Source organism: Labrus mixtus, chromosome 19 (genome assembly GCF_963584025.1).
Source record: "Labrus mixtus chromosome 19, fLabMix1.1, whole genome shotgun sequence".
NCBI classification, from domain to species: domain Eukaryota; kingdom Metazoa; phylum Chordata; class Actinopteri; order Labriformes; family Labridae; genus Labrus; species Labrus mixtus.
In genome coordinates, this window is record NC_083630.1 from 23,472,404 (window position 1) to 23,494,723 (window position 22,320).

At 43.9% G+C, this 22,320-nt stretch overlaps 2 protein-coding genes across 7 annotated transcripts in view; one reads left to right on the forward strand and one right to left on the reverse strand.

The window, feature by feature from the left end:
• Positions 1 to 22,320, reverse strand: part of ackr4b (atypical chemokine receptor 4b) — a 393,880-nt gene that overhangs the window by 236,831 nt on the left and 134,729 nt on the right. The window contains exon 3 of one of the 2 annotated variants that reach the window (XM_061065092.1): positions 11,129 to 11,146. The exons of the other annotated variant lie outside the window; for it this stretch is intronic. The gene's annotated coding sequence lies outside the window, so the exon portion shown is untranslated. Of the gene's footprint in view, positions 1 to 11,128; positions 11,147 to 22,320 lie in introns of those variants that run through there. 2 annotated transcript variants of the gene reach the window in all.
• si:ch211-285f17.1 (sickle tail protein homolog) overlaps positions 1 to 22,320 on the forward strand; it is a 120,205-nt gene that overhangs the window by 1,344 nt on the left and 96,541 nt on the right. The window lies entirely within an intron of this gene.

Sequence of the window (22,320 nt, forward strand, 5' to 3'; positions counted from 1 at the left end):
TGTGATTTTTGTCACAGGCACTCAGCAACGTGCATGAAGGCAGCTGGGTGAAAAAGGGTTTGATGTCTTTGGTTGCCGCTCGAGCTCAGGTTGCACGCAGGGCATTCTGGGTCAGTGTGTGGAAGGACAGAACGGCTGCTTCAGCAGGAAAAACGGTACATTTATGACTCAGCCAATCCGCCTCTTTTTCCATCCAGATGCAGGTGACAGAGGGGTCAGGTTTCCCCTCTTATCTCCTTCTCTGTCTTTGAAGACAAACTGACAGCCAGGGATTAAGTTCTTATAATCATCTCTACCCTTTTTATTTATGTGTTGGAATACAAATAACACCTGCATGGCAACAGATCTGTCACTCATTGCAGAGAATACTCATCATTACCTTGAGGGAATTCTGTGGGTGGTGCTGTTTATTCTTCTTGAGTTAAAGCAGTAATCTACCAATTCCATATTTGAAGATTTTTCTTAAAGCAATGCTCATTGTGTTGGCGTCCCTCCAAACGTGAATTTCTCTAACAGTGTACTGCAGCTTTTATCTTTTCTGTGTTGATAAAGTTGGCAGTTCTAGCTGTTCTGTACTCTTCTCTTGTCTATTTAGCCGCGGTAAATGCTGCTTTTACCCGTAACTTCCTCTCTGTTGCTGCTGCTTTTGGCAGAGGGAAGCACATTCATTTCTCTGGCTTGATTGAACAAGTTATGTCTAATCTTCTTCTGTGCCAGTTGCATAGCTTTGAAAAGGGAGGAGGAATGGATCACAAAGCAACAGTTGATTCCCCTCAGTGTGCAATAAAAGCTTTTTGTTGTAGAGATAGAGACTCTAACATACCTTAACCTTTAACAAGTGCTACTGGGGAGAACTAACATGCCGGTGAAAGGTTTACAAAGTGTGTCAATGCTTTGGGAAAGCTGAACGTATGCCCATTGGAGATCACTTTGTAAAATCTACATTTTTAGTGATCTGAAACACTGGGTTACTTTGAACTGAGGGCCAACTGACAAAAAGGAAAAAAACGTTTTCAAAATTGGTCGCATTAGTGTTGTTCTGTTTTTTTTTTTAAATGTTGTTGTATATCTTAAAAAGGCTGGAGTATATGACCTTGGCCAAGGTCCGACTCAGAGGACTGTGTTATGGATTACCTAGGAGGGCTTTTTTGAAGTGTTGCCAATCTGTTTCACCGTGTGGTCACAGTGGGACTTCAGAGTCATATTTTCCTTGCAGAGAGCCATCAGGACAGCTCTCACCTGGTTCTCACGCCTGATGTGAAGATGTCTGGAACTCTGCAGATGGAATAACTGTAGAAATAAACGGTATTGCAGGCACTGTGCTTTGGATTAGATTTTGACACACAGGTGCGTGAGTCTAGAGCTGCACAGTCAAAGAGTGAAACAGTGGTTTGACTTTCAGTAAGCTGCTTCACATCCTGGACAGTCATGATGTTCTCAGCTGTGTTTCAAGATTATGTCAACAGTTTCTGGTGGAGGATTTAAATTGGATGGCCTAATGATCAATTCCCCCAACCGCCCCCCCCCCCCCCCCCCCCCCCCCCCCCCACATACACACCCATTCTAAAAAGCCTGTTTTTACAGCAGAGATTAACATGTTTACAGCCTGGTTCAAAAAACCAAATAGGTGTGATTAGCTCATGTCTCGATGGACACACACTGTACGGGGGGTGAATGTTTTGATGACTCATCAGTTTTGATTTGATGAAGGATAAGAGTTATTTACAATAAGGCGTGTAGCTGACCTGATTGACAGGTGGGCGCGGTGTAACGGTTTGTCAGGAGGTTTAAAACCTGCCTCAGCTCCAGCTCTCAGAAAACAAGTTCAGACCTCAATACAGCGATAAAAAAGATATTTGCTATCAATGATGAAAATAACGCCTGGATACAGAAAACATTTCACCATTTGTTTGTGCAGTTTAGATTCTGTGAAGAGTGCAGGTTGGTGCTTTAAAGTAGCACAGCTGTAACATCTATGTAACATTTAAATGAAAATTAAATTGTGGCGTCCCTCAAGGTCCCATACTTGGCCCCCTGTTCTTCTCCACATACATCTGAGTCCTACCACCACTGTTATACAGATGACACAAAGTTCTATATTTTTTATCTCCAATCTAGTTATTTCCAGCCTTCTAGATAATCTCTCAGCGTCCTCAGTGATATTAAATGTTAGCTGATCCAAAACGTTCCACAAATGGAAGGATGAGGTTATGTTCTTTTTTAAATCTATCGGCCGTAAGCTTGATTCCCGGACTGAAAATATTCGGCAGAACGCTAGAAATCTTGGAGTAATTTTCTCTCTCTTTTGCAACATGATGCACAGATTCATCTCAGAAGTCATCAAAGGAAAAGCCAGTTGGGAGAAAAGCAAAATGTATTTTTCATCGAAAAGAGCCCTTAGTGACAGTCGTTGCCATTCCCTTGACTCAGAAATCCTCTTTGGATCACATAAAACCGATGCTACAGCAGCAACACTTTAACATCCTCATAAGTTGTTTTTTGAATCAACCATAGCTACCAGTAGTTGCTCTTTAGGACACTACTGAGGATCAGCCCAAGAGCGTATCTTGAAACCTGGTAAATAATCCATTCTGACTCGCTTGATTCACATGATCTCACAGATTAATAAGCCTGGTTAGGTGAGGAATATTCTCCACTCCAGCCATGCTTCTATCAGCTCAAGAAAATATCCTGAATCAGGTCATTCATATCTTCTGCTGAATCACATTAAGTCATTAAGTCATTCATGCTTTTATGTTTTCCAGACTGTAATGTTATGCGCTTCAAACAAAAATTACTTGTGGAGTTCCCCAAGGTTCCATCCTGGGCCCTCTTCTGTTTAACCTCTACATGCTCCCACTAGCTCAGATTATAAAAAACAATAAAATAAGTTATCATAACTATGCAGATGACACACAAATATATATTACAATGTCGCCAGGCAACCATGGTCCCATAAAAGCACTGGGTAAATGCATAGAGCAAATCAATGAGTGGATGTACAAACATTTTCTCCAGCTAAACAAAGACAAAACTGAGGTTGTTGGTTTTGGAGCAAAGGAGGAGCGACTAAGAGTCAGCACGCAGCTTCAGTCAGTAAGACTGAAAACCACAGACCAGGCAAGAAATCTGGGCGTAGTGATGGACTCAGACCTCAATTTTAAAAGCCACATTAAGACAATTACAAAATCAGCCTACTATCACCTGAAGAACATATCAAGAATCAATCAATAAATGGAAACTAGATCGGTGTTTCGGTTCAACGAGGGACCTTTTAAACTGGCAACGTTCAATCGAATGCTACATTATAATAATGACAAACTAAAAAAAGAGGCATACTCGGGTTCTCTTTCCGTTCTCAACAGCTGCTGTGACATCTATGTACAAATTGGGCCAAAAGTCCCCAGTTATCAGGGTCATTTGTTAAACCAAAACACCAGGACCGTTACGACTGGGCACAGAGGAAAACGTTGGAGTAACAGAGTGGGGGACGGTGCCAGCATTTGGTCGCCAAGCGTTGCAGCCAACAAAAAATAGACGACAACAACAACAAACATAATACAGTCTATCATCATAAGAGCGAGACCTTGCATTAACACTTTTTTTAGTCATGAGTTTCCTCAATGCCCTTGTTGAGACCACAATGTCACAGCTATAGTATCCCATTGTCGGAGATTTCAAGGACAAACAATAAACATGGCTGCCTAACACTTCCAGTCCCTATGCGATGAATAAAAGGCTAATGCTGTGTTGGAATGATAACCACAGTGTGTGTGTCTCCTCACCAGCACAGGAATGCAGATGGTGTCAGTGCCACTGTCAGGCTTTAGAGAAACCAGGGGCGGGGGCTGTCATGGAGGCTTATAACTCTCTGAACTCTCTGCGAAAAAAACAAGTCAAACTGTCACCGAGGTGAGGATAAAGCATGGCCTTAATTTCCTGAGACATATTTCTACACTTGGTTCGATCGCTGCTATAAATGTGATCTTTTTTAGCATCCCGCTGTCCACTCTGGGCAAGGTGCGAAATGCCATGTTTGGGTAGGCGGCCGTCAGTCCTGTTGGAAGATGCTGATCACACTGGATAGGCACTTAAGAAGCTCCTTCTGGAAATAGCCGGGCCCCGTGAGACACTAAACAGCTGTTCTCACACTGGATTAAAAGCCCTGTCCCTTAAGGGCTCTTAAGTTCCCTTAGCGTTTAAAAACACAACGATTTAAGGGCACTTCCTCCTCTGCCTTTAAGAGTAATAGGCAGTTGTTTTTCCGAGCTTAACTAGGGATGTCGCTGCCTGATAAAAGGCTGTAACCTTGACGCCATATCTTTTGTCTTTTTTGTTGTCTGAATTCTGAGCATTCTTTGAGGCATTAAATCACAGCCTGTGGGCAGGATGTTTGGGTGTGATGATACTCTGATTGTTATTTCTTTCTGCTTTAACACAAATCTATTACGGTGAGTGTCGAGTCATGTCGTTTCTCTGTCCATGCATTGAATTTTATTTCGATTATTGTGCCTGAAAAAGTCAATTTATGAGCGTGAAAATAGATAGGAACAAAAGGCGTACAGTCGTCCCAGAAGAGCTTAATGTACTCTAGTAGTGCTATATTTTTTCAAATATATTAGTGTGTGTTTAATCTCCAGCACTCTCACAACTCATCCATTTTCTGCTGACCTTTTCATATCTATTCCAGCCACTCTATTCACCGTATCCGGCTCCTAATGTTTCACACTCATGAAAGTGAAAGCGCTCTCTTTTTCGGCCTATTCTTGTAAACTATTTTCTGACATTTAGTTCCCTTATAGTCGAGCATTTGTGTTAGAGAGGAGAGTTAACATAAAGGTCATTTTTTGAGAGATGAAGTCAAAGAGAGGATGAATGGAAAAAAGACGAGGCATCATGTAGAGAGTCACAATAAGAGTCTGAGATACTGTGATGTATCCTGCGTCTACAATGACTCATCATATCTGTCTCATTGAACGCCGCTGCATCACCCAAACTTTGCCAGCCTAATTAATTACCCCCCCCACCCCCCCCACCCCCCTCTTTCATGACTTTTTTTTTGCCTCTTTAGCAGCGGGATGCTTGTGCCATGTGGAGAGGAGCCAGATGTTTTTCCTCTTCTCTATACATGATTTTTCTTTTCTTATTGAAATCTCCTTACAGGCTCCTTCCTGAAGAGGACACATGATCGAATATCTGTAGTTCTTTCTCAGGGCGTTTCCACATTTGGCACGATTGTTTCGTACCATACCCCTCCCCCGCTGGTCTGCGTTCACATTAGTTACACCGTTCAGTGCCGGAGTATACTTGTGTATGTACACAGTCCGATACAGCAGGGGGCAGTATGCACGTAGTTGGTTTGCATATCCGCCAAGAAGCAACCATGGCAACCACTCGCGGGCTGAGTCCATCCTGCTAACTGTGGATGTTTTTGTTATTTCTTGGACTCCAACATCGACCCTCTTGCTACGTCCACATCTACACGTGCAGCTCAGAGGATCGCCAGGAGCCGTTAAGAATGACGTCATATAGCGGTCCACTTCCTTGTTTGAGTATGGATGTGTTCGCATCTCGCGCAGACCGTACTTGAGTACAAGTGAATCTTGCACCAAGACCCCCCCCCAATTAGCTATTTGTTGCTCTTTTTTGCACTTGAATTGCACATTTGCACACCTCCAGTTTGCACTTTAATAACTTGAATTTCCATTCTGGTACGGGCTCTTGACTTGATTTTATTGCTCTGATTTTATTTGGTTTTATATTTTGCTGTGTTGTCTGATTTTCTAATTTGTTTTGGTTTATGTTTTATGGTGATGTTGTCCTTGTGTTTCTTGTCTTCTGTGTGCTCTTCTGTGTTGCAACGCAAATTTCCCCTCGTGGGACAATAAAGAATCTGAATCTGAATCTCTGCAGACAATCCGTCTTTCAAACGGTAGAACACCGAGTAAACCAGCTTCATGCTGAAGATCAGCATGCCTCATGTATGTAGGTTTGTAGTCCTCGATGTTTAGAATCCAACCTCGGCTCTTTCCTGCAAAAGGCTTTTAAAACATCTCTAAGTAGAACTAATGCAGCACATCTTGTCAGGTCAGGATTTCATCGCCTTGCATAGCGTCTAAGTAGAGATAATGAAGATCACCTGCGCTGCAGCAACAAGTGACACACGGGGCCTCTCAGCAGCCGACACTTAAAGCTTCTTATTGTCTGCAGCAGCTGAGCCCGCAGCTCACTCACAGACATCGCAGCATCATCATTCCCACCGCTGCTTCTTCTTCTTTAACACGCCTGTGGAACCAGCTCAGGAGTAAACAAACTCCTCCATCTTGTTTTATAGCCTTCATCATTTCAGCAGCGTCTCAGACCTGATAACACACAGATGGGAATGTACACACCCTTAAAAATGACGACCCCCCCAAAAGCTGCCGCAGATCACCGCGCTGTTGTTCGACGTCCGCCCTGAGCAGCGCTCTTTAAAAGTCTGCTCCTGTTATCGGTGATTAGAGACAATCTGGCTGTACTGTGTGCTGTCGGGATGCGGAGGTGTAATAACTTTCTCTGCATGCTCTCCCTGAGCGCTAATGATGCGTGATGCCGGCCCCGATGACAATTATTATTATTTCATTTTTTGAGCAACAGGAACAAAAAATGGTTTTGGACACAGATGAGAGGGAAGTCAAATAGTCTGTCCTTTGATGTTCAAAGGAGAGTATCACAGAGGGATGTGTGGGAGAACATGAGGCAGAGTTTATGAGGGAGGCCGAGCACTGATGCTCATGTGTGTTGTTGATTCCTGATTATTCAGCTTTTATCCAAAGCGACGTACATCAGAGAGTAAGAACAACACAAGCAAGGATCTAGAAAAAAGGGAACAATGTCAGTAAGAGCAAACGATCAGCTTTGAGCCTGATTGGACACACAGGTGCTGACAGGAAGTGACCAGAGGCAAAGCACAACATTGAGGGCAGTTCTTGAGAGCTCTAATCAGTATAGAAACCATCTTATAAGTCGTCGTTATCAAACAAAAACCATCGTCATTACCATCATCATCATCAATAATATGGAGACCATCATCATTAAGTTAGTAGGTATTCATGAAAGAACTGGGTCTTTAGCTTTTTCTTAAAGGTGCAGAGGGACTCTGCGGATCACATGGAGTTTGGAAGTTCATTCCACCACCGGGGGGCGACAGAGGAGAAGAGTCTAGTCAGCGTCTTAGGACCCTGTTGTGAAGGTTGGATCAGACGCCTTTCATTGACAGAGCGTAGTGGGGGGGGGGGGGGGGGGGGGGGGGGGGGAGTCAAAGTGAGTTCTTCATCATATCAATGGAGGTGGTAATGAAGCCTGCTGGTCACTTTCAATGTTGAACTAAAATGACGAATAAAAACGGACTTACACTTTTTGGACTCGCCCCTAGTGAAGGAGTTTAAGAATCTCTGTGAGATTGACGGGCGGATTGGCTCAGTGTCAGCCTGAAGGCAGAGCTCCAGATTTAAACGGCCCATCTTTGGAAGTTGTTGTGACCCCCGGCGGTACTTCTCGACCCGCACGCTTTGAATGCTGCAATTTGTTTGTTTTTTGTCGACCACCTTCTAATTTTTGGACGTGAAGGAAATGATCTTTGGTGGAGCGTTTTTGCAGCTCGCGTTAGCTGGCGTTCAGCAAGGAAACACGCCTCTTCATGGGTCGTTCTAAAACTTGGTTGGATGTTGGGCGGAGGCTTCAAACAAGGTGGATTCTGGGGGAAAAGGTTTCCTCTAGCTGGGAAGGAATTAATATTGTTAGCGTTAGTCAGTGTTGGGGGCGGCCCGCCCCCCCAACTCTATCCATAGGATAGTGGATAGAGTCGGGAATCAGGGAAAGAAGTCATTTAAGGATACCTTTCCGATAGAAAAGGACAGCTGTCATTAAAAGTAACACATGAACACCAAGATTCCTTCAAGTGTTTGTGTCGTCGTGTCGCCGTGTCGACGTGTCGGCATGTCGGCTTGTCCCCACCCCCCCAACGCTGTAAACCTAAGGGAAACACTGGTTAGTTGATTCAGGGAGGGCTCTTTTTCAATATCTTACACACTTTTAAATCTCAAATATCTTTAAGTCGAAGTGAAGCCACAAGTCGTTGGTGTGAAACGAACCCCCCCTGAACGCATCATAACCTTCTGATCACTTCTCACACATTCAGCTTCAGGATCTCATTTGATAACTGAGCAAGTGGACGGGGGGAAAGAAAAAAAACAACTCCAGTCCCAGTCAATAACCGCAAGCCGCTCCTGTCAGCATGACGAATGGGAGGTTTAGTGAAAGGACACCAGTGGGTGTTTATAAGTGGAAGGGGACGCCACTGATTGGGTGCGGTCGCAGCGAGGCGTTGTGGGAGGAAAGCGCACATCGAGAGATTTCTGAGAAAGTTTTTATCAGCTCCTTTTCCCCCTCCCAGAGCAGAGCGTGCACACGGCTATCGACCGAGTCCAGCTGATTGCAGGTTTTGTTTTTTGGGATGATAAGCGGGCGAAACGATGAGCGTCAGTGACCTAAAGCTGTATCAGCAACCTTTTCATTTGATTTAAATAAGGAAGTGAACATAAGCAGCACTGTGTGTGTAAAAGTCTTTCAGGACAAGTTGAGCTAATCCACTTTACTCCCTGGAAGTCTATGAAACACCAGCATGCCAATAAGAGAGGTGCTGGCATCAGCAAGAGACTGTTGATCCTTTGATCCAAACTTTAATCTGAAGACAAAGGATTTTTTTTTAATTAAGAGTTTAAAATGAGTCACCCAGCACATCGGAATCGAGTCATACTCCTTTTTAAGGTTAATCTTCTTGATTTGAAGAATCATTCAGGCAGCAAGTGAAGTCTTGTTCTTCTGTTTTTCTCTTTGTTCTGACTGATTACTGCCATGTTTTAATTCCCCGGTTCCCTCGTTGCCTATAATTTACCTTTTCCCCCTCAGCTTTTCAAACCTCCTCCAGCTGTTACTGTTAGAGGTGAGACTCGCTGATATTTAAAAATATGATGTGCCGCCCTTCTGTGTTATGTATGAAAAGCCGTGTTGATGCAGACTTGGCTGTGAGGAGCGGCTGCAGAGGGCGAGCAGTGTTGTGTAAGAGATTTAATGGCCGAGCTCGGCGGTCTAAAGGGGGGCAGCAATCATCAGACCTTTTTTTTTTTGGCAAGGTCAGCAAGGTCCTTTTTATTCTGCGCTGCTCTCATTCAATCACTGCAAATCAGACTAAAAAAAAATACACAACCTGCACTTTACTCTGTGCTTTTTATGACAGACAAAAAGCAGCATTAAATAGTCTTTAAAGTTAGACGATGATAGACGGATAAAAAAGTGTTTATGGAGCAGGTTCTTGGATTTATGCACTTCCAGGTGTTTTCAAGGCCACATTTGTGGGTTCATATCCCCAAATGGTGAAATGAAAGAGGAGTTACTGGTGTGTGTGTTTTAATGCCTGCTGTGTCAGTGATAGAAACAGCCCCTTCACTTACTCTCTGCAGTGACTCTGCACAGCTGTACATTTCAGACCACCTGGGTTGAGTGTTTACACAGCATTTATATTCTCCCTAAAGCCCGGCCGAGCGATGTGCACCTCCTGTTGTACAGACATATCTCTCAGGAGAAAACTTAAAGAGTCCGTTTTGTGCAGCCTGTGGGCAGCCTCGGCTGATCTGAGCTTCAGGAAAACTCCAGAAAACTGAGGAGCTGCATGTGTGAACGCTGACATTTTGACTTTATCTGAAGTTTTCTTCTCCAGAAGCCAAGTTTGTTTTCTGCAGAAAGTCAGAGTGAGCTGATGTGAGAACGCAGCAGGATGTAATAAAATAAAAACAGATAAAGGTTAGTGTACACCCCTGTACCTTTGGACTATCCTTAATGCAACACTCAGATAGAGGACCCCTTAAAGGTTGGACCTTGGTATTAATACCAGCACTGTACCAAAGTGACTCTTAACTCCACTGGAGGAGCTGTGCGGATTATGAGGCATGTGAGCAGCTGACCTTCATACAACTTCAAAGTGAGAGAAAGTAATGTGACTGGAAGGCAAGAGCTGACCAGAGGCCGCTGCAAAAAGGATTGTTGATTGAACTTAATGTCTGAAAGTTACCAAACAGATTTTTTTTTTTTAGTTAAAGGTAGCTCTGCATTTCAAGAGATGATGACTGAACTCTGTAGAAACAACGTTCTTTATCAGTTTAATTAGCTCCTGATTTTAGGTGAGCAGGCAGAGTCTTTATCATCAAATCAGAGAGAAGGTTTCTAAAGAACTCCCACACTAAATATGTGACCGTTGGAGAATGAAACGTGCTGTTCGTTTATGTTTAAGCATAAAACTACTGAAGGTCGCTGAAGTTCCAACGTTGTTTCATTTGGTTCCGTTTGCTTTCAGACTGAACTTTGTCAAGTGCACCAAAGCCTGTTAAATAATAATAATAATGATAATACATTTATTTAAAAAGCGCTTTAAATCAAAGTGCTGTACAAAGCAATACAGTTAAAATGCAGGAAAAACATACAGAGAAATCCTGACTCATACTCAACAGTAAACAGACGGGTCTTTAACTTTGCTTTAAAAACCTCAACAGAACAAGCCTGCCTGATGTCCAGAGGTAAACTGTTCCAAAGTGTCGGTGCACGGAAAGAAAAAGCCCGCTCACCAACTGTCTTCTTTCTCTCCTCTGGGACACTCAGAAGACCCCGTCCCCTGAGAACGCAGGGCTCGGGCAGGCACATAGGGGTTCACCAAGTCGGTAAGATACAATGGTGCGCTACCATTTAATATTTTAAAAGTTAGCAGCAGCACCTTAAAATCTGCTCTGACATGAACAGGGAGCCAATGAAGAGAGGCCACCACCGGGGTAATGTTGTGTAACGTAGCCAACAACCACTAGTTGGGGCTCAGTGGCTGCTGCCATCCGGCCTGATGCTGCACTATGACCTGAAAGTAAACATCCGGACAGTGGAAAAATGGCGTCCCGTTCTATGTTCTATATTATTGTTTTTATTCATTTTTGGGTATTTTATGCCTTTATTGGGGAGATAGAACAGTGGATAGAGACGGAAATCAGGGAGAGAGAGAGTAGGGAACCCGGGCCGCCCGCTTGGAGGACTACAGCCTCCATACATGGGGCGTGCGCTTCAACCACTGCTCCACCAGCAGCCTGTCGATGTTCCTTTATCGAAAAAGTGACATTCATATGATGTTAACCTGCAAGGACGACTGAGGGCTGATGTTGTTAGCAATGCTAACATTAGCATGCTTGGCATCATTTACACACGGACAAATTTAACCCACAATGCACTGCTTTGTGGTTCACCTCCCTCGTTTTGTTTGTTTAGCAGACCAGAGTTGTTTTGAGGATTCACACCACCTCAAACCAAAACCAACTATCCAACCAGAGTTCGTTTCAAACAGCTCAGGTGTGCAGGGAACCTTAAGACACACTTTACGACCTCATACTTTTAAAGACAGTTTCACTTTTAAATAGTTTCAAAATCTTTTACAGTGTCTGGCAGCTGCTACTTTTTCATTATCTCCAAACAGCTGCCGGTTATCTTCTCCTTCTTCTTCTTTTCCTCCTTCCAGCAGAACGCTTATTCAGCAGCAGCCAATAACTGAGGTGAGGAGAAGTTAGCACCAACTTTCCACCGACCTTCAGGGACCTTTTAGTCCCCCCCCCCCCCCCCCAACCCGTGAGTCACCCGAGCCCCCTGCGCCTTCCCTCAGAACTTGACACAGAATGGCGCCGGGGGAGTTTAATATCACGGGGGGATTGTGGGGTGCTCCTGACTGATAGAGGGTCCGGGGTTGGACTTTGATGTCCTTTGTGCTTCTTAATGAGGATCAGACTCCAGGGTTTTTTTTTTGGCCAAAGCCCACCCCCCCCCCCCCCCCCCCCCCCCGCCCCTCTTCTGCTCGAAGGGACACCAGAAATTGAAGGAGCAGTCTTACCTCAAGAGGAGTTTTTTTTCACCCTCTTCTTCTACTCTTTTCTATACATCCCCCCCCCCTCCTCTTCCTCCTCTTCCTCCCTCTTCATTCTTTAATCAGCCTCTCGGGCACCCTGGGCGTCTCTGCGTCTCAGAGGGAGTTAATTTGTTCATCATGGAGTTCTTTCCCTCTGAAGCCTTTTCATCAGCACCCCAGGGAGGTGTAGAGGTGTGCACATGGGAGACCAGGAGCTTGACACAGCACAGGAAACGCACCTAAGGGGGTCCAGCTGGCTCTCTCTCTCTCTCTCTCTCTCTCGACCAGACCTGAACACTGAAACATGTGTAGACAAAACTTCACCGAGAGCACGGGGTCAGGGCAGATGTCGGACAAGGGGAGGGGCCCGTTCAAACCCCCTGACCCGACTTCTGAAATTAAAAGTAAAACCAGAAACATGTGTGCGGGGGCTCTTGTTAGCTCGCCCTTTCCTGCTGAAAAAGACGTCTTGATGAATTCACCCTGGGAAAACAAAGACACACTGTAGTGTCACTGCTCTTCCTGTTTGTCCGTCAGCAGTTCTGGAAACTTATTTGTCTGAATGACACTTGTAGAAACTCCTTTTCCATCAAGCTGGCCTGAGATTAAGAAGATGAACAACATGTGTTGTGGCATTAGACCAAGAGAAATTAAGAAACTCATTTTTCCTACTCTATAAGGGGAGGGGAAAAATACAGATAGTTTGGCTAGTTGCTATGCTAACACTTAATATAGGTGACTAATAACGTCGTCATGCTGCAGTGAATGTAATTTATATACTCAACAACACAAACTACAAGATATTACAACACTTGTATTAACAGAATAAACACGATAACAACGACTAAAGTTACATTTAAGAAGGAGCGGTATCATTTGCAATGGATTGTGGGATGTGTAGTTCCTTGACTCAGGGAGTAAATATGTGCACAGTCTTGATAAATAATAAATAAATATATATATACAGAGCTATGTGCAAGTAGGCTAAATACTAAATGATAAGTTATAAGGTGAATAATGGAACAACAGAACTAATATAAACAATATAACTGTAAAGGTACAAATGAGATAAATAAAGTGACCGTAGTGATGGATAAGAAACAACAGGAATAAAGTAACCAGAGCTGAATGAATACTGATATAAAATGGATAGAGTAAAGTGATGTAGTGCATGAGATAAATAGAAAAGGAAGTAGATCGAGCAACAGTCGAATGTTTTATATCTCAACATTTTCTCCAATTTTGAAATACGCTCTTCTCTCTGCTGTAGAGTTCAAACTCAGCATTTTTTGTTTTCATTTTGTAACAATTAGGTTGAAGTCGGTGCTATTTCCAGCGAAAGGAGCTTTGCTGTTAATTGGTGTTACGGCCATGGAGGATATAGCCATAAAGGTTGGAGCTCATTATTCCTGCAGGAGGACTATATAATGAAGAGAAGTGGAGCTTTAGAAACAGGATCTTTTGTCTGAAGACCAGACACTCGACATCCTGCATGACTATCGTACCTGCACCCCCCCCCCCCCCCCCCCCCCCCCCCCCCGTCCCATCGTTTATATTGTGTTGCAAATGTCCCTCATGTATTTTTAAAGCAGCTCTATTTAAAGCCTCATATTTAGTGCCCTCCTCTTGTGTCTTCATCACTTTGTGTCCCTCTGCGTCAGATGCTTATCTCTGTCCAGTGTTTGTCATGCCCCCCCCACCCCGGCCTGAGCTGTCGGCTCAGCAAAACGCCGCTGCTGACTGAAGCCGTGTGTGTGTGTGTGTGTGTGTGTGTGTGTGCGGCTCTGCCTGCTTGCATTTATCTGTAGAGTCGGAGGACTTCCTGTTGTGTTGTGACTTGGATGCTGAAGTTTGCTGCCGCTGCAGTTCACTTGTGCTTCTTGTTCCCACCACTGTTGCTCAATAGTTACGGACACTTTTTGGAGCTGCACATACTTCACTATCCTCACGCTGGATTTGCAAAGGTTGATACTGATGATTCATTTTAACGGGGCAAATTCTCAGATTACAATGTGGTTATATCAAGTTGTGAGTTTTGGTGCAGGAATTGTAAATAATTGTAATAATAAACTTCCATGTGCTGCAGACGTGGTGAAAGTTTTGTAAAGTAGCATGAAGAACCCCCCAATCATCGATATGATCATAAGAAGTTTGGTATGAAAGAGTTTCATATTCAGATACGGATATATCTATGATATAGGCCCATGTCTGTCAGAGTTATCGACGGACAGATTTGTCTTTAAGTATCTAAATCTCCTGCTGGATGGTGCCAGCTTAGTGTCAGCGTGGAGAGGACACTGTATGAAGTCTCACGCCATCGATGTTCCTCTCTTATAAAAGGTTAGAGACGAATCCGGTATCTTAATGTCAATGCGTTTAACAATATGTTCCAACCTACAGTATTTTTATCTCCAAATGAAAGGCAGGTAATAATAGCAAAGGTAAGGAAAGATTCCTCCATGAGATTGTGAAAAAAAAAAAAAAGTGACATTAATTTGCGCCCTCGGAGGAGCTGCAGACGCTGCTGTGCTTTTCTATTTTACCTATATCTATATTCACCGGTTTGAATCACGTCCAATCGCTTAATTGTATCCACTCCTAAACTCACCTGCTGCTCTGTCATTGGCTGGAGGAAACACACCAGCTACCCGCTCAGAAACGTACCGAGTCAACCAGAACAAAGCAGAACAGTAAAATCCAGTCAGAGGACAGAGTCTCTGCAGACACAGTCACCACCACACATGTACGGAGGCCCAGAAGGGACAATGGAGCAGCTTCACTTTAGGAGAAGTCTGTCTTTTATTTTGAAGGAACCAGCCAGCTTTACTTTAGGAGAAGTCTGTATTTTATTTTGAAAGAACTAGCCAGCTTCACTTAAGGAAAAGTCTGTATTTTATTTTGAAGGAACCAGCCAGCTTTACTTTAGGAGAAGTCTGTATTTTATTTTGAAGGAACCAGCCAGCTTCACTTTAGGAGAAGTCTGTATTTTATTTTGAAGGAACCAGCCAGCTTCACTTAAGGAAAAGTCTGTATTTTATTTTGAAGGAACCAGCCATCTTTACTTTAGGAGAATAGCTGTATTTTATTTTGAAGGAACAAGCTGCTGACTCTACAATGAGGGATTCTTATCAAACATGTTTGTCATACCTTTAAAAACACTTTTGGGAGTTTCACCAGAACCTGACATTTCAGGTCTACATCCTTAAAAAAGACATTTTAAATGGATTCAAATATCATTTTTATGTCTCTGATCTCACACTCCAGTAATCCTTTTCAGCTCCGCTCTACATCACACAGCACCGTCATTTGTTTTTAACTCGATCCCGCCAACTTTCTCATGACTAAGAATTTGAAACATCATTCATATTCATGTGTCATCCTCCATCCTCCGACTCTACTCGCAGCAGAGATGCTCAGTGAGGAATGAAAGATGTGTGGGCCGCTGCATGACCGGCCGGCTTAATCTAACCCTTGCAGACACAGGTTATAAAGATTTACAGATATTTGAAATTAGTCATTGGGTTTAATAGACTCGGTGGTGGTGAGGTCATACTTTCTATAAACACATCCGATTTTTTTTTTTACAAGCCACAATCCGGTGAATTATAAGTGACATATTTCTGCCACTGTAAAATTCCCACCATATGTTCCACATAGTTCGACTTCAGTCTGCTTCACAACACATCATATAAGCGTAATGATTGATGCGTTTTGAGACGTTGAATGAAACGGTTTCCACCGGTGAAAGTATGCAAATTTATGGGGACGGTGATCTGTCATTTGAAAGCTGTCAGCTTGATTTAGAGACTCGAGCCACAAAAAAACCTCGCATGAAAATCTACTTTCTTGGCAGGCATGTGTACACACACACACACACACACACACACACACACACACACACACAGATTATTCACAATCCCCCCGAGAGCGCTTAGACAAATGGCATTTTCACATGTGAAAGGTCAAAAATGGAATAGCCGGTGTGAGCATAAATTTGGGTACTGTACAGTTTCTGTGACGGAAAGGGATTCATGAGCATGAAACATTATTTATTTTAGGATTTACTGCTGAGAGTTTATGCCTCACTGCGTTTAGGTTCATATCATTCAGTGAGCGGATAATTCAACTGCAGGTTTCATCCTGTCGTCTTGTTTAAAGGCTTTATATGTGATTTTTTTGATCCAGCAGATGTCGCCCTTGAGCTCCAGCATGAAACCAAAACAACTCGCGCTGCATTGTTGTGTTAGCATGCTAATGCTAGCGATCTTTATTATGCTCGTATCTTCACACTGCATGTAAATTTACCTGAAATGAGCGTGATCTAGAAACACAGTTAAGCAGTGAGTACAGTATGTTATTCTTCTTTTCTCTAGTCCCTCAATTAAACAACTTTTATACGTGAGGGGAGGAGTCAGCCGGCCGTCCTGGCGATGTAAACAAACTGAAGATAGGACTCTGAAAACTCTGAAAACATCACAGACAGTGGGACTCGGGTGTTACACCCATTGTAGACAGTCATGACTCACAGAGTTATTTTCAGAGGATATACTTGATTTCTATTATATTTTTTTATATTTTTGTTATATTTACGGGCGCCCGACCATAGACTGTAAATATGAATGGACGACGCATTAGTGACGTCACCCGTCTGTTCCTGCAGGGGGCGCTGGAGTCCCATCGATGGCGGTCTCCATGCTGGAAATGCTGTCTCAGTCTAACTTTCAGTCAACCTAACGACAGGCTGAGAGCTGGAGCTGAGGCGGGTTTTAAACCTCCTGACAAACCGTTACACCGCGCCCACCTGTCAATCAGGTCAGCTACACGCCTTGTTGTGAATAACTCTTGGTCATGCATGTCGTGGCCGTGCATGATTAGTCAATCGAGTTTTGGTCGGTTCATGTTTTGGTGGTGCATGTCTTGACTTGACTGTTTTGGTGACGTATGTGTGCAAAAAGCAGCTTTTCCATCTGAACCCTGAAAAAAAACGCAGCTCAGAATCACATCCCTCCCCAGTTATACCACAATATAGTATGACCGACATGTCAACACGTTTATTGTTGTTTCACATTTCATCTGAAAACCTTCTCTTTGTCCTCTTTGATGGATTTTATCCTCAGACATAAAACAGTTTCTATGAAATGTAAAGAAAAAAAATCCATTTATCACCATAACATCCAGACAGTAAGACCAGCTTCCTGTGCTAGTCTCAGAATCATCAACATGCTTTCTCATGTTTTATAGCAGCAATTTGGCTTTTCTTCCCAGAAAGATGCTGCAGTTACAGAATTCAGCTCGTCCTCCTCCTCCTCTCTATCGCTCTCTCCCTCTTTTCTCTCTTTCCTCCCGCATCCAGGACATCGAACTAAAAATCAATACTCCATAAAGAGAGAGGAGAAGCTTTTATTTACATCAGTGTGAATGGAGATAGGTGGTTTGTCTCTCCTTATATCCACTGGCTTTATAGACTTCAGGCAGACGCTTTCTTTTCCCCCCCTCCAATAACACACTCGACAGGCTGTCCAGATAAGATGCTGAACTCTCCTCAAAACGCTGAGGCATATAAAGGAGAGGACTATCCACCGCCTCGGGGGGAGAAGCTGGATGAAAGTATAGAGTTTTAGAGGTAGACGTTTCCAAAACAGTGTCTGTGCCCATTGAGGACGAGGAGCAGGAGTGATTCATAAGGCCACAGGGGGGCCCCAGAGACAGGACATACGACGGAGTAAAAAGCTCATGATGACACACACACTGTGGCACTAAATGCAGAATCCCTTCTCACTGTATAAGCTGCTAAAACAACCCGATGCTGACTCTTTAAGCGTTGCTGCTTCACATCAAGTGAATTGTGGGAAACGTTTGAGGAAAAAAAAAAAAAAACATTTTCTGTTTCAGCATCTTTTACAGTAATCCTCTTACGGCTCCATGTTAAGAAGGGCTTCTACTTACTTCCACCAGAAAGAGACGATGTGACTTTGTTGCCTGAAGCAGTTTTTTTGCCTGTTTGGAGCTTTTTTCCCAACATTGCAGCACGGTCGCTTAAAAAGGATGCAGCATCTAAAGTGTCTATATGACTCGTAGTTTTTTGCACATTTTACTGCATTTCTTTTCTGTTTTATGTCACTTTATTTAACCAGGTTGATCCCATTGACATTAAGAACCTCTTTTCATAGGGAGACCTGGGCGAGACCGCCAGCAGCACAAACACAAAGTTACACACAGAGACACAAAGGGAGACAAAGAACGATTCACAAAAACACACTAAACTCTACATTCAAAGAGAAAAAACATTTATCAGTCAAATCTGGGAGTCGGTAGTTCAAGCAGTCGAGCTTAAAACATCGACATCCTGAAGGCGCTGGTGGAGCAGTGGTTGGTGAATGCGCCCCCATGTACGGAGGCTGTGGTCCTCCAGGCGGGCCGCCCAGGTTCGGGTCCAACCTGTGGCTCCTTTCCCTCATTTTATTCCCCTCTTTATCTCTCTCTCTCTCCCTGATTTCCGACTCGATCCACTGTCCTCTCTCTCCAATAAAAGGCACAAAAAACCCCAAAATAAATCTTACATCCACATCCTGTAGAATCTGATTCCAGGTCGTTCATTGTAGATTTAAAAACCTTTAAGGACACCGGCTCCTTGAGTTTCAAGTCGCTCTGCATCAGATTCCAGGCTGAGGCTGCAGAATACCCAAAATATTTTTCCCCATTTCAGTCCAGCGACTGAACGAGTACTACCGGTGCCTCTCTGTGTATTGTGATTTGTTACGTCAGTCCTACCTCCAAACCTGAAACCTGGTGATCCATGACTGAGATCCAAAACCACTGAAGACCACTATAGGCATCCAAAACGTGTCATTATGAGCCAGCACACATAAAGTAAGGCTTTAATATATTAAGTAAGAAATTCTACAATTCACTTATCAGACTCTTTTCTCCAAAGCGACGTACATCAGAGAGTAAGAACAACACAAGCAAGGATCTAGAAAAAAGGGAACAATGTCAGTAAGAGCAAACGATCAGCTTTGAGTCTGATTGGACACACAGGTGCTGACAGGAAGTGACCAGAGGCAAAGCACAACATTGAGGGCAGTTCTTGAGAGCTCTAATCAGTATAGAAACCATCTTATAAGTCGTCGTTATCAAACAAAAACCATCGTCATTACCATCATCATCATCAATAATATGGAGACCATCATCATTAAGTTAGTAGGTATTCATGAAAGAGCTGGGTCTTTAGCTTTTTCTTAAAGGTGCAGAGGGACTCTGCAGATCGGATGGAGTTTGGAAGTTCATTCCACCACCGGGGGGCGACAGAGGAGAAGAGTTTAGTCAGAGACTTAGGACCCTGTTGTGAAGGTTGGATCAGACGCCTTTCATTGGCAGAGTGTAGTCGGGGGGGGGGGGGGAGTGTTGTGAAATGTGTTCTTGGTCTCGAGGGTGATCTTTTTTTTCAACATAATGTCAAAGGAATTTAAGAAATGCTGCCAAGAGGGGGTCCCCGCCTGAGGTGAACTATATTGGGGGTTCTCGGCTTGGTAAAGTTTGGGAACCCCCCCGCCCGCCTAAAGTGGTCCAAACAATCTCAAAGCTGCCGTGATGTTTCTCTTCCCTGTTTCATCAGATGGTCTCGATCAGTCTCGTTTCTTTAATTGAAAGTTGATGATACCAGCAGAGACACGGGGCCTCTGTCTTCTCCGACCTGAGTGATCGACAGCCCGTCTGCCACGAGCGGCGCTGCGTTCACTGCGTCTTAATGCGGCAGATAATGTGACATGTTGGGTGTCTTTCTTTCCCCGGGGAGCCGCCTGGGTGTTAGGGACTAATTGGTCCTAACTGTCAGTGCGTCTCTTTGCCTCACATAGACTTCTTCTTCTTCTTCTGCCTGTGGGTCACTTCTCTTCAGCAGGGCAGCAGATAGAACTACAGAGATAGAGATTCAGATTCTGTGAACTTGTAAAAAGTCTCTGATTGAATATTGATTGTTTTCTAGGTTGAGTTATTTCCGAAGAGCAGAAAGTTTTTGGAGTCCTCTCAGTGATTTCCTTTTCTGTGTAAGACGTCGTAAAGATTTGCTTTATGATGCAGCGGGTTCCAAAATGTTTGCTGTAAAAGTTTCTTCAGTGGTGTTTCTCTCTCCCTCTCGCTTCTTCTTTCTGCATGTTTGGCTCGGCTCGTCTGTGTTCTGGTGGTCCCGACTTGCTCAATAACATCGCTGAGTGTGTGTGTGAGTGTGTGTGTGAGTGTGTGTGTGAGTGTGTGTGTGAGTGTGTGTGTGTGTGTGAGTGTGTGTGTGTGTGTGTGAGTGAGTGTGTGAGTGAGTGTGAGTGTGTGTGTGTGTGTGTGTGTGTGTGAGTGTGTGTGTGTGTGAGTGTGTGTGTGTGTGTGAGTGTGTGTGTGAGTGAGTGTGAGTGTGTGTGTGTGTGTGTGTGTGTGAGTGTGTGTGTGTGTGAGTGTGTGTGTGTGTGTGTGTGTGTGTGTGTGTGTGTGTGTGTGTGTGTGTGTGTGTGTGTGTGTGTGTGTGTGTGAGTGAGTGTGTGAGTGAGTGTGAGTGTGAGTGTGTGTGTGTGTGTGTGTGTGTGTGTGTGTGTGTGTGTGTGTGCGTGTGCGTGTGTGCCCTCAGAGCCAGACACAGCAGCTGATTTAGAGTGAGTGTAACAGTCAGTAATGAGTCATGATATGGTCGGGAGGGAGCGCTGAGATGGAATGTAGGAAGAGAAACAAGCGACCCCCGAGGGCTTGGAAAACAGACTCAACCTTAATCCTGAGCAGAGAGGTATACGGAAACAACAATGCAACCCGAGACAAGGACGATTCTTTCAGCCGCTTAATGTTTAATTATGGTGCCTTCCAATTTGATAACTCCTGTGTGCAATCATGAGTGGAGAGGGGGTTTGGAGGTGTGTCTCTGGAGGAGAGCGGAGGCTTCAGTATGGAGGGGGCGTGGCCTAACAGCAGTTTGTTTTGGTTTCACGCTGGTGCTCAAGGCCGACATCTACTGGATCAGAAAGTCGCACATTCTTCCTTTAAAGTTAAGGCCTGAAATCTAAATCACATTCTCCAGAGTCTGTTGCATTCCTCTCAGCTTTAGCGACTGTAAGATTCTTGTTTATATCAAAGTAAAAACTGCAGATTTTACACCAACAGCGGCCTCATCATGGGCAGCGACTCATTTAGAACCGTTTTCCTCCCTTTTTAAAAAAATAATAACCTCCAGACAGAAGCGTGAGTTAATTAGAGAAATACCACAGACGCACTCAGACAACTCTCGCTGTGCCCACCAACCTCCTCAAATATGTGCAGCAGCCCCCTCCCCTACAAGCATGAATCATACGGGGGGCAAAAAGCAGGACTTGTGGAATTCTTCTGCACCGATATATTTCCATAACCGCCCATCCCACTGCTCCACATCTCAAACTTCTCCAACACCAAACTGCTTGAAAAGTGAAACATTAGTCGCCTCTTTGCCGTTTTTTTTTGGAAGCAGAGTGTTCTCACCTCAGACGGCTGCGGGTGGCACTTTCATCATTGGGGGGGGTCATTATTGTCTGAGCCAAATTCAACCCCTCAGATAATCATCATCTTTCATAAGTTGTTGTTTTTTAAAAGGTCGGAATATTTGCGGTTGCTTTTTTTTTTTTTTTCCAGGTCTAGTTTGAAATGCAAATTGATTCCATGGCTGGGTAGTGTGTCAATGTTTTGGTTTGTTATTGGATACGTAGACATACTTTATGATCTATCACGTTGCACAAAATCACAGGCTTAATCAGGAAACTCAAATTATATCCATCCCTCTAAATGCCATGTTATTTCAAACCTTTGAAACAAGTTCCCGTCGTTCTTCTTCTACCGTACAGTCAGAACTGGCTTCAAGCCTGGGAGTCCACACAGAGGGCTTTCATTTACTCTCAGCATGCACACACACACACACACACACACACACACACACACACACACACACACACACACACAGAACGCCATATAACCATGCGATGAGAAAGTTAGCATTAACTCCCTCCCTGAAGCCTTTATGCAGCGTGTGTTTCCCGTGGTCAGATTTTTTTTTCAGGTCTGACGTAATCCTCTGTACTACGACGCTGCTGGTAAACATAGCGGCCAATCTGATGACGCACAAATATAATCTGGCACAACTCTGATATTTAATCTTATGGAAATGTCTCTCTGGTCTTTTTCTTTTCCTCGCTTTTTTTCAAAAAAATCCATCAGACATGCACGCAGCGGTTCCTGTGAGGTTCTTTAGCCCCGGCTGATTTTTGTCAGCAAACGGTTCAAAGTATGTAGGTCAATCTGCTCTGCTCTTTTTATCTAAAGCCGTGCAGATACATTGAAATATGATTAGT